Source organism: Triticum urartu, chromosome 1A (genome assembly GCF_056163025.1).
Source record: "Triticum urartu cultivar PI428250 chromosome 1A, HENAU_Tu73, whole genome shotgun sequence".
Classification (NCBI taxonomy): Eukaryota; Viridiplantae; Streptophyta; class Magnoliopsida; order Poales; family Poaceae; genus Triticum; species Triticum urartu.
Genome location: NC_141873.1, coordinates 448,618,345 through 448,629,547, shown reverse-complemented (window position 1 = coordinate 448,629,547; position 11,203 = coordinate 448,618,345).

Genomic DNA, 11,203 nt, shown 5'->3' with positions numbered 1-11,203 from the left:
GAATCATACCTGAGACAACTCTAAGCATAGCTGGCATAAAGAAAACAAGCATGGATGAGTAGGCACATCAAGGCTCAAACAACTCCTACTCATGCTAGTGGGTTTCAACTATTTACTGTGGCAATGGCAGGTCATGAAGATGAATGGGTTCAACTACCGCAGCAGAAAAGTAGTAGTTGAATCGTTGTTGTCCTAATGCAGTATGAGGATCAGAGCGAGAGAGTGGGATTTTATCGAAATGCTCAAGGGGGATTGCTTGCCTGATAGATCAACGAAGGGGCACTGCTCCTCTGACAGGTACTCGGGAACACCTTCCGGAGTGGAACCTATCGAGAAGAAACAGTGTCGGCAATCAATACACAAACAAATGCAACAATATGATGCATGAACATGACATGTGCAAATGCTAGTGTTTGGGCTAATGCAAGATGCTACCAAGTTGGTTGAAGCCAATTTGGATCAAAGATTGCAAATTCATAATGAAGCATTTAAAATGCACATATTATGTTTTCACTTATACAGCATGCATAAGTTGGTCTTTCATGCATGGAACTGGCATAAATGGATTCCTTGCATTTTTCTAATAATTTTTCATATATAAATTATTTTGTTCTGAGCTACGGTTGAATTTCTATGAATTTTAGAAGTTTATATCTTTTTCTGGATTTTCCTAATTTATATTAATACCAAAAATGAATAACTGTGTCAGCATGACAGTGGTATGACATCAGCGAGTCAAACGGGGCTGACCAGGTCAAACCTGACCAGTGGGTCCCACTGGTCAGTGACCCAGTCAACTAACTAAGTTAGTTAGCCCTAACTAACTGGGCAGGGCCCACTAGTCAGTGACCGAAGTAACTAACCTAACTGGTTATTAGTGCTAACTAGAGTAATTAGCCGGGCGGGGCCCGCAAGTCGGTGAGAGAGGGGGGAAGTAAAACCGGGCAGTGGGGTCAACCCACGCCGGTCAACGGGTCAGTGGTCGCCGGCGTTTAGACGCCGGCGAGTCCAGACGCGGCGGTGCGCTGCAGGATTCGCCTACAGAGCGCCATATGGCACGTGGAGCACAGCGACGGGATGCGGACGCTCGTCCGCATCCAATCGTGTTGGTGGCGCGGCCGGGGAGTGACCGAAGTGGCGCCGGCGACGACGGGTGCGGCGGCCGGAGCTTGGGCGTTGGTGGTTTTGTTGCTGCGGCATGCTAGCGGGCGAGCGGATGCACTAGCGAGGCGCTACGGGGTGCCGTGAGTGCGTTAGGCACTAGCGTTTGACCAAATGGTCACTGGATCTACTTTGGCGACGAGCTCAAGCGGCGGCAGGTGCGGGCAAGCAAGGTGCGGTCGCCACGGTGCACGGGAAGGCAAACGGAGAATGGGGAGAGGGTCAGCAGCTCACGGCGATTTCCGTGGAGTGGACGGCGAGCTCGGGAATGGTCTGGAGCGGGCGGTGCAGCGAAGGCGATCTCGGGCGGCTGGAGGTGAAGAGGACGATGGTGGCGGTGATGCAGCGCATCCCTAGTCGCTTGGCTTGTCGAGGACGATGCAAGCGACGAGGTGGAGCACCCGGACACGAAGAGAGGGCGAGGGGAAGGCGGTGGCTGCGCAGGCAGTGAGCGGCAGCGACAAGCTCCGCTCGGGCGGGTCGAGAGAGAGGGATCCAGGAGAGGAGGGAGAACGAGAGAGTGAGAGAGGCCTGGGGGGTCGCGTGGCGCTCGTAGCAGCCTCCAACAGCAGCGGCAAGCGGGAGCTGGCCGAGCGCGTGCGCGCGCGGCGAGCGCACGCCCCTATCCTCCTAGCGAGAGGAGAGGGATGACTGGCAGGGCCAGCTGGCTGGGCCGGCCAGCTGGGCCCCACAGTGCCAGGCCTCAGGTAATTACAGGTAAGTTTTCCCATATTTTTGTTTTCTTTTCTATTTCTGACTTTTTTTGACTTAAAATAAATACTAGCACAATTCTAAAAATGTTGAGATTCCTTGTGACCACTAGTTATAATATACCAGAGGCCCTCACCAATTTCCAACATTTTTGGAGCCTTTAAAATATTTATTTTATTTAAACAACTCCAATTCAAATACATATGGGTTCATTCAAAAATCCAAAATGTTTAGCAAAAATGTGCATCACCTCTGGTTGTTGTTTCCAACATTTTCCAAAGACCGTGAACAGTTTTGAAGAGCATTTTGGGTTCATTGAAATTCCATTTTTAATTTGAATCTATTTGAATTTGCTTTGGTGCTAGGGTTTGAAACATTCCCCATTTCAATTTCATTTGAAACTTAAACATGATGCACAAAGCAAGCCTAGATCATATCAGAACTAGGGATGTGACAACTCGCCCCCACTCGAAAGAATCTCGTCCCGAGATTCAGGAGTTGGCGGAAAGAAAGTGGGGTACTCAAGTCGAAGACGATCTTCTCGCTCCCAGGTAGCTTCTCTCTCAGAATGATGAGACCACTGAACCTTGAGAAACTTAATGTTATGACGTCGAGTGACACACTCTGCTTGATCAAGAATGCAAACAGGGTACTCTCGATATGTGAGGTTATCTTGGAGATCAAGTGTTTCGTGGTCCACTCCGCGGATGGGATCCGAGAAGCAACGCCTGAGTTGAGAGACGTGGAAGACATCATGAACTCGAGAAAGATGTGGGGGTAGTTCCAACTGGTAGGCAACCTATCCTCGTTTAGCGAGAATGCGAAAAGGACCAATGTAACGAGGAGCCAACTTTCCCTTGATACCAAAACGATGGGTTCCCTTCAAAGGAGTAACCCGAAGGTAAGCCTTGTCACCAACTTCATAAGCCACTTCCGTATGATGACGGTCATACTGGCTCTTTTGACGAGATTGGGCTGTTTTCAAATTCTCACGAATGATGCGAACTTTCTCTTCTGCCTCCTGGATCATATCCGGTCCAAAGAATTGTCTTTGACCAGTTTCTGACCAGTTCAAAGGTGTTCGACATCTTCGTCCATAGAGAATCTCAAAAGGAGCTTTATTAAGACTGGATTGATAGTTATTGTTATAAGCAAACTCGGCGAAAGGAAGACACTTCTCCCAATCCATACCAAATGAGATAACACAAGCTCTAAGCATGTCTTCGAGAATTTGGTTGACCCTTTCCACCTAACCACTTGACTAAGGGTGGAAAGCGGTACTGAAAGAAAGATGGGTTCCCATAGCATTCTGGAAACCTTCCCAGAAATGAGAGGCGAAAATACTGCCATGGTCTGAATTGATCTCTAGTGGAACACCATGGAGTGACACTATTCGGGAGATATATAAGTCAGCGAGCTGACTAGCAGTGATACTCTCTCGAACAGGTAGGAAGTGAGCCACTTTGGAAACACGGGCAATGACTACGAAGATAGCATTATTTCCTTTCTTGGTCCTGGGAAAGCCGGTGATGAAGTCCATACCAACTTTGTCCCATTTCCACTTGGGAATAGCTAAAGGTTGAAGGGTGCCAGCAGGTCTTTGATGCTCTACCTTAACGCGACGACAAACGCCACAGTTGGCAATATACTGAGCGATTTCTCTCTTCATCCTAGTCCACCAGAACCTCTGGCGTAGGTCCTGATACATCTTGATACTACCGGGATGAATCGTGAGAGGAGATTCATGGGCCTCCTTAAGGATCAGTTGCTACATCTGTTGACATTTGGGAACCACCAAACAGTTTCCAAAGTAAACAACACCTCGTTCATCCATAGAGAAACAGCCAGCAACTCCCTTGGAAATATTTTTCTTGATCCGGGAGATTCCCGTATCATGCTTCTGAGCCTCTATGATCTGATCTGTAAGGGTAGGTTTCGCCACCAAGGTAGAAAGGGAACCATGAGGAGCTATGTGAAGGTTAAGCTTACAGAATTCCTCATGGAGGGGTGGTTGACATTGTTGCAACATGAGGTTGTTGCAATAGGATTTACGACTTAAAGCATCAACCATGACATTAGCTTTTCCTGGGGTGTAGGTGATTCCTAAGTCGTAATCCGAGATCAACTCCATCCAACGTCTCTGTCTGAGATTCAGATCCAGTTGGGTGAAGATATACTTGAGACTCTGATGGTCAGTGTAGATTTCGCAACGGTTACCAAGAAGGTAATGTCGCCAAGTCTTAAGTGCATAGACTACAGTTGCAAGCTCTAGATCATGTGTAGGATAATTTTCCTCATGTGGATGCAACTGTCGAGATGCATAGGCAATCACATGACGATCCTGCATAAGAATGCAACCTAGTCCTTGACGCGAAGCGTCGCAATAGATAATAAAGTCTTTAGTGAAATCCAGTGGCACGAGTATGGGCGCAGAAGTCATGCGTCTTTTCAGTTCCTGAAAACTGTGCTCGCATTGTGGGGTCCACTCAAACCTTTTATCTTTCTTGAGAAGTTCCGTGAGGGGTTTGGCCACTTTGGACAAGTTTTCAACAAAGCGGCGACAATAACTAGCTAGACCAAGGAAACTCCTAACTTGTTTGACCGTTTCGGGTGGAGTCCAATCGAGAACGGCTTTAACTCTCTCGGGATTGACAGTAATGCCCTTACCAGAGATCACATGGCCTAGATAGGTCACTTCTAGCAACCAAAATTCACACTTGGAGAACTTGGCATAAAGGCGGTGCTCTCTGAGTTTTTCTAACACAAGTCTAAGATGTTGGGCATGCTCTTCCTCGTTCTTCGAGTAAATAAGAATATCATCGAGGTAAACCACGACAAACTTATCTAAGTACTCCATAAAGATCGAGTTCATCAAGCGGGAGAAAGTAGCTGGAGCATTGGTTAGGCCGAAAGACATCATGGTGTACTCGTATTGACCATAACGAGTGACAAAGGCCGTTTTGGGGATGTCCCCGTTTCTGATTTTGATTTGGTGGTAGCCTAACCTCAAATGCATCTTGGAAAAGACTGAGGATCCAGCGTGCTAATCATACAGGTTGTTGATCCTGGGGAGCGGATACTTCTTCTTTATCGTGACCAAATTAACGGGACGATAATCTACAACCATCCAATCCGTACCATCCTTCTTCTTGACGAAGAGGACGGGACAAGCCCAAGGAGGAGAACTGGGACGGATGAAACCCTTTTGCAAGGACTCATCAAGCTAATTCTTAAGCTCGGCTAACTCCAACGGTGCCATCTTGTATGGTCTCCTAGAGATTGGAACAGTTCCTGGGATAAGTTCTATGACAAACTCTACATCTCTGTCAGGTGGAACACTTGGCAGTTCTTTTGGAAAGACATCCGGGAAGTCACAGACTACCGAAATATCTTCAAGGTCTGGAAGAGGGCTGACATTAAGAGAATAGAGTTGACGCTTTGCAACTCTAGTGGAGATAGTGACTATTTTGCCAGATGGATGTGTAAGTTGAACAGATCTAGTGTAACAATCGATCTTGGCATGATGAGCTGTCATCCAGTCCATGCCCAAGATGATGTTAATATCTGAAGACTTGAGAGATATCAAAGAAGCAAGAAATACCAATCTGTCAACAAGGATTTCATTACCATGGCTTACCTTGGAGGTTTGCCATTTGGAACCAGGAGTCTGGATTATTAGTGGAGTTGGCATATCACAAAATGACATGTCGTGCAATCGAGCATAACCTTCGGATATGAAAGAGTGAGATGCTCCAGTATCGAACAGAACTGAAGCTGGGTGACAATTGACAAGAAGCATACCTAGTACGACGTCGGGATCATCTTGAGCTTCTGTAGCTGAGACGTGGTGCACACATGCTCGTTCAGTGGTGGTTGGCTTGGTACTGATCATCTTGCCTGATGGCTTTTCACTGCCAATAGATCTCTCAGACTGGGGTGGAGTATAACTCGACTGAGGGCAGTCACGTGCATAGTGTCCTAGTTCTCCGCAGGTGAAGCAAGTTCCTGAGGTAGGACGTGGACCTACATTGGCAAGTGGTCCACTAATAGGCCTGGGTGGAGCACATTGCTGAGCTGGGTGAGGCGCCACATCGGATGGCCTCGGTGCATATCTCGGTGGAAGAGTTGAGTTCGGAATCCAAATCCGCCGCTTCTAAGAGCCAGAGCAGGAGGAAGAACCCAGATCACGGTTGTGCTTACGAGACTCCTCGTAAGTGAGATGAGCCGTCTATGCATTGATGGCCTTTTTCACAAGAGCCTGGCATGTATCACAATGGTGCAGGTGGAGATCACGACGCAGCTTGGGGTTGAGACCCTTCCGGAATCTAGCCTGCTTCTTGGCGTCCGTGGACACTTCTTCTATAGCATAGCGGGCGAGGTTTCCAAACTCTCTACTGTAAGCATCAACAGGCATCTTACCCTGGGTAAAACTACATAAATCGTCCCTCTTGCGGTCAATGAGAGCCTGAGGAATGTGGTGCTCACGAAAATCCTCGGTGAAATCCCTCCAGGTAGGAATCTGGCCAGCTGGAAGCATAGCCTCATAGCTCTGCCACCAAATACTAGCAGGACCTTCTAGGTGATAGGTAGCATAAGTGACCTTGTCACCTTCAGCCACGTTCGCAGAACATAGCTTAAGAGTGATGCTACAAAGCCAGTCATCTGCATCGAGTGGCTCACTGGAATGATGGAAGGTGGGTGGTTTCAGGCCAATGAAGTCGGTCTTACGCTGATGTGTGGTGTTCTGCTCAATCTGTGCCAGCAAGCGGTTAGTCTCACGCTTGTTCCTCTCGGATGCTAACAAGAACTCTGCCATCAAAGGCTGGTCAGGAGGATCCTCATAGTTACCATCTCTGTGGTTCTTTCTATGAGCAACTGAACCTCGGTTAGTAGACGACATCCTGGCACAGAAACCAAGGAAACAAGGATGGAATTAGCATCGACATAAGGATGCAAAATGTAATGCAAAAGCATTGGAAACTCTTGAAATCCTAGGACAATTTCGGCAGCATAACGGCTATAAATGCTCAAAAAGGATTTTGAGACATTCATCAAAAGAATAGCATAATCACTCAGCATCATAATATCAAGGTTCTAGGTCAAACTGATGACACACGGAAGTAGTAGAACTGTACGGAGACACAAACCCAACAATCCTAAGACTTTACGGTTTAGTAACACGTCATCCTAAGAGATAGAGGAGAAGCCTAGTCCTTAACCCTCGTAGAAAAGAAGAGGCTGACTCAGAAAGAATGACATGAGGTAAAGGAGTAAAAAGAGCCTTACGTTCCCTTCCATAATCAATTCCCTTATATAACTAAAGCATTTCTAGACTCAACTTCGACCAGTTTGGCTTGGTAATCCTACAGTTAGTCAAACTCTGATACCAACGCTGTCGGGACCCCGATCCTAAGTCACACCGATCTAGCATGTAACACATCATATCACTTTGCGGCCTCACGCACGGTATCCCCACGGGTGCCAGCTTACCTGCCCAGGACCGTTTGCGCCTTTTGGCTCACATATATGATAGTGTCGCTAGCATCCATATGATAGAGAACCCGGGGCGACATGACTAGTCATGAACCCAAAGTGGCACTAACTTATAGGGACATGCATACATGAATCAACCTCGAGCATGTCGGTCAATAGCGTATGAATCCGGGCTGAAGCAACTGGGCTAACAGGACTCCGGGAACCCGGGCTGTAGCAGGCTAACAGGACTCCGGATGTCTTCGTGTGACATTTCCCCGAAGGGACAGACACAGGAACAAAGTGAATCACATGTCGGCCAGTCTAAGTGTTCCGGAGCAGTAGTGCTGGGCTAGCAGGACTCTGGTAAACCGGGCTGTAGCGGACTACCAAGGCTCAGTGGAAGCACTAGGCTACATTTCCCCATAAGAGAGGCTACCAAGGATAAACAACTAGATTGTCGAATCCCACACTTAGCAATACACGTCACACGTATGCATAACATGCAAGTATGTGCTCTACAACATGGCATCACAACATAACTCAAACTATAATGGTTAAAGGCCCAGAAGAGCCACATAGCATTCAATTCAAACAGGGGTCTCATGACCCATCATTCAGAGCATACAAGCAACGAAAGCATTACATGTCTGAGTACAAACAACTACGAAAGAAAAAGGCTGAGAAGCCTGACTATCTAGAAGACCCTCCCAAGGGCACAAGATCGTAGCTGGGATACAAGCTACTCGTCGAAGTCACTAGTGTAACCAACTGCAAAACATAAATAAGCAAACGTGAGTAAGAAGGTACTCAGGAAGTCTTACATCAGAACTATCTACATATGCAACATTATCAACAAAGGGGGTGGTGGAGTTTTAACAGCAGCAAGCCAGCTTTGACTCAGTGGCTAACCTATACTACGAGTATCAGAAACTTCTTTGAGGTGAGAAGACACACACGAGTCCACATATTCACCATATCAAAACTCCACTATGGATCCGTTCCCGTCTCCCTATGAGAAGGCCACCCAAAGCACTCACGCTTATCTTGCGTATTTTAGAGTATCTGAAAGTGCGTTATATCTACTAGAGGGGGGGTGAATAGGCGATTTTTATGAAAGTCTTCAGAACATGGGAGTTTTGAAGACAAACAATAAAATTAAACCTATTACCATGCAGCGGAAGGTAGACTACACTAGGCAAACCATAGTCAAGTATTCAATGAAGTGAAATCACAAAGACTAATAGCAGCTAGGTAGTAAGGATCAGGTAGGAAGATATTGTGAAGCCAAACAGAACCCGCAGTCACTCAGTGAAGACAAATGATAGAGCAAACATACAATGACTTCACAAGGAGTAATAGTAAGTAAAGTGAAGTGAAGATGAAACCAGTGACTCGTTGAAGACAATGATTTGTTGAACCAGTTCCAGTTGCTGTGACAACTGTACGTCTGGTTGGAGCGGCTAGGTATTTAAACCTTAGGACACACAGTCCCGGACACCCAGTCCTGAACACGCAGCTCAGGACACCCAGTCCTCACCGTATTCTCCTTGAGCTAAGGTCACATAGACCTCGCCCAATCACTCTGGTAAGTCTTCAAGGTAGACTCCCAAACCTTCACAGACTTCGTTCACTGGCAATCCACAATGTCTCTTGGATGCTCAGAACGTGACGCCTAACCGGCTGGAGGATGCGCAGTCCTCAAGTGTAATAAGTCTTCAGATCACACAGACAAGAAGAGTTAAGTGATGCCCAATTCTCTCTGGCTCTAGTGGTTAGGGCTTTATCCTCACAAGGAATTCTCTCTAAAAGGCTTCGAGGTGGGTTGCTCTCAAACGACAAAAGCCATACTTTCAATCTGAGTAGCCAACAGTTTATGGTTGTAGGGTGTGGGCTATTTATAGCCACTTGGCAACCCGACCTGATTTGTCCGAAATGACCCTAGGTCACTAAGGAACTGACACGTGTTCCAACGGTCAGATTTCAAACTCACATGGAAACTTTACTTGGGCTACAAGCAAAGCTGACTTGTCCGACTCTGGACAAGATTCGCTCTCATAGTCTTCACTCGAAAACATAGGCTTTTGGTTTAGGCATCACTTCAGTCATTCTGACTGGTTCTCTTGGACCCCACTTAACAGTACGGTGGTTCCTATGACTCAACACAAAAGAAAAAGAACTACGAAAGATCTAAGTCTTCGAGCTCCATAGGCTTCATATCGTGTCTTCTCTTGTCATAGTCTTCAATGTGAATATCTTCATATACCACCTTTGACTTCAATGTCTTCATACATTTTTAGGGGTCATCTCTGGTAGTAAAACCGAATCAATGAGGGACTTATACCTGTGTTATCCTGCAATTCTCACAAACACATTAGTCCCTCAACTAGGTTTGTCGTCAATACTCCAAAACCAACTAGGGGTGGCACTAGATGCACTTACAATCTCCCCCTTTTTGGTGATTGATGACAAACTAGTTGAAGTTTTCAATGGGGAATATAATCTGTGAAATTGTAAAGAATAAGGAATTGTCTTCATAAGTTGCAAGGGCTCCCCCTGAAGATGTGCATATGAGTTAATTTCGCTTTTGGAATGCAAATGCACATGGCAGGTTGTGCTTGTGGAGATCCACTTCAACTTATGATGACAATCCACTATGCATGTGAAAGTATATGAAGATAATGACATGCATAATGGAAAATGGACGTCTGCAGAATGAGCTAAGTTCAGAATTTATCGTCGCACATGCGGAATTTATCTTCGCAAAACAAGGTGGCAAAAAAGTAGCAGACGACCATCTAGTTTAAGTGTTACAACTCATAAGAACCAAATGTAGCAAAAACGAGAGTTGTAAGCATGAAGCAAAATATAGAGCACCCGCCCATATGGACCCGCTTGAAGACTATCAATCTCATATGCTTCTCCCCCTTTTGTCAGTAATGAGCAAAAAGGTTTGAAGACATAGAGCCTCTACTCGTTCCCATGAGGAGTAGGTGAAGTAGCAGGGTTGTTGGTGTTGTTTGGCGGTGCAGAAGAGCTTGGAGGTGCTGAAGGAGGTGGCGATGAAGTAGCATCGTCTTCTTCCTCAATAATTCTGGCAGTCACGGTGGCAGCAGAGGAAGAGAACTCAGAGTCTTCAAGTGATGGAGTTCCTAGCAGCACAGCCCTTCGAGGAGGTGTGGAGTCAAACTTGAATCTCTCAGTGAAGCCATCCTCTTGAAGATCAGCTTCAGAACAGATTGTCGTGAGCCCTTTCCATGTGCGGAGACAGGTTTCATGGGTAACAAAAGCATTCTTGGTGGCAAGATTTTGAGTGCGATTAACATCCACCAAGAGGCTTTTCATCTGACGCTTCAGCCAGTCATGATGCCTATCCTATTTCTGATGTAGAGCCACAAGAAGCTCTCGGTCGTTGAGAACACGAGTGCGCTTCTTGGGTCTTGGAGCAGTGGCACTGTCAGTGGCTTCAGTGGAAGCAGGGTGTGGTGCACGTGTAGTGCCAGCCAAAGGATACACCCGAGAAACTGCTTCAACGCCTTCAACGTTCTGAGTAAAACTCTGATGTTCTGCATTCTGAAGACTTAGAGGTTGCTTGGCAGGCTCAGAATATATGGCTTCAGTAGACATGTCCATGTCAGGCAAGAAGATCCGATGGTTGCGGGCTGAGGGCTGATACGAGATGGCGGAGTGTAGCTTGATCAGCCGCATGACCCAAGGGGCGTAGAACTTCAAACCAAACAGATCAATGCCTGATGCAGCAAGTTGGCGTATGAAGAAGTCCTGTGCATTGAAGCATTTGCCATGAAGTATATAGAAGACCAAAGTCTTCATTGCACCCTGAAGCTTGGCATTTGGAGAG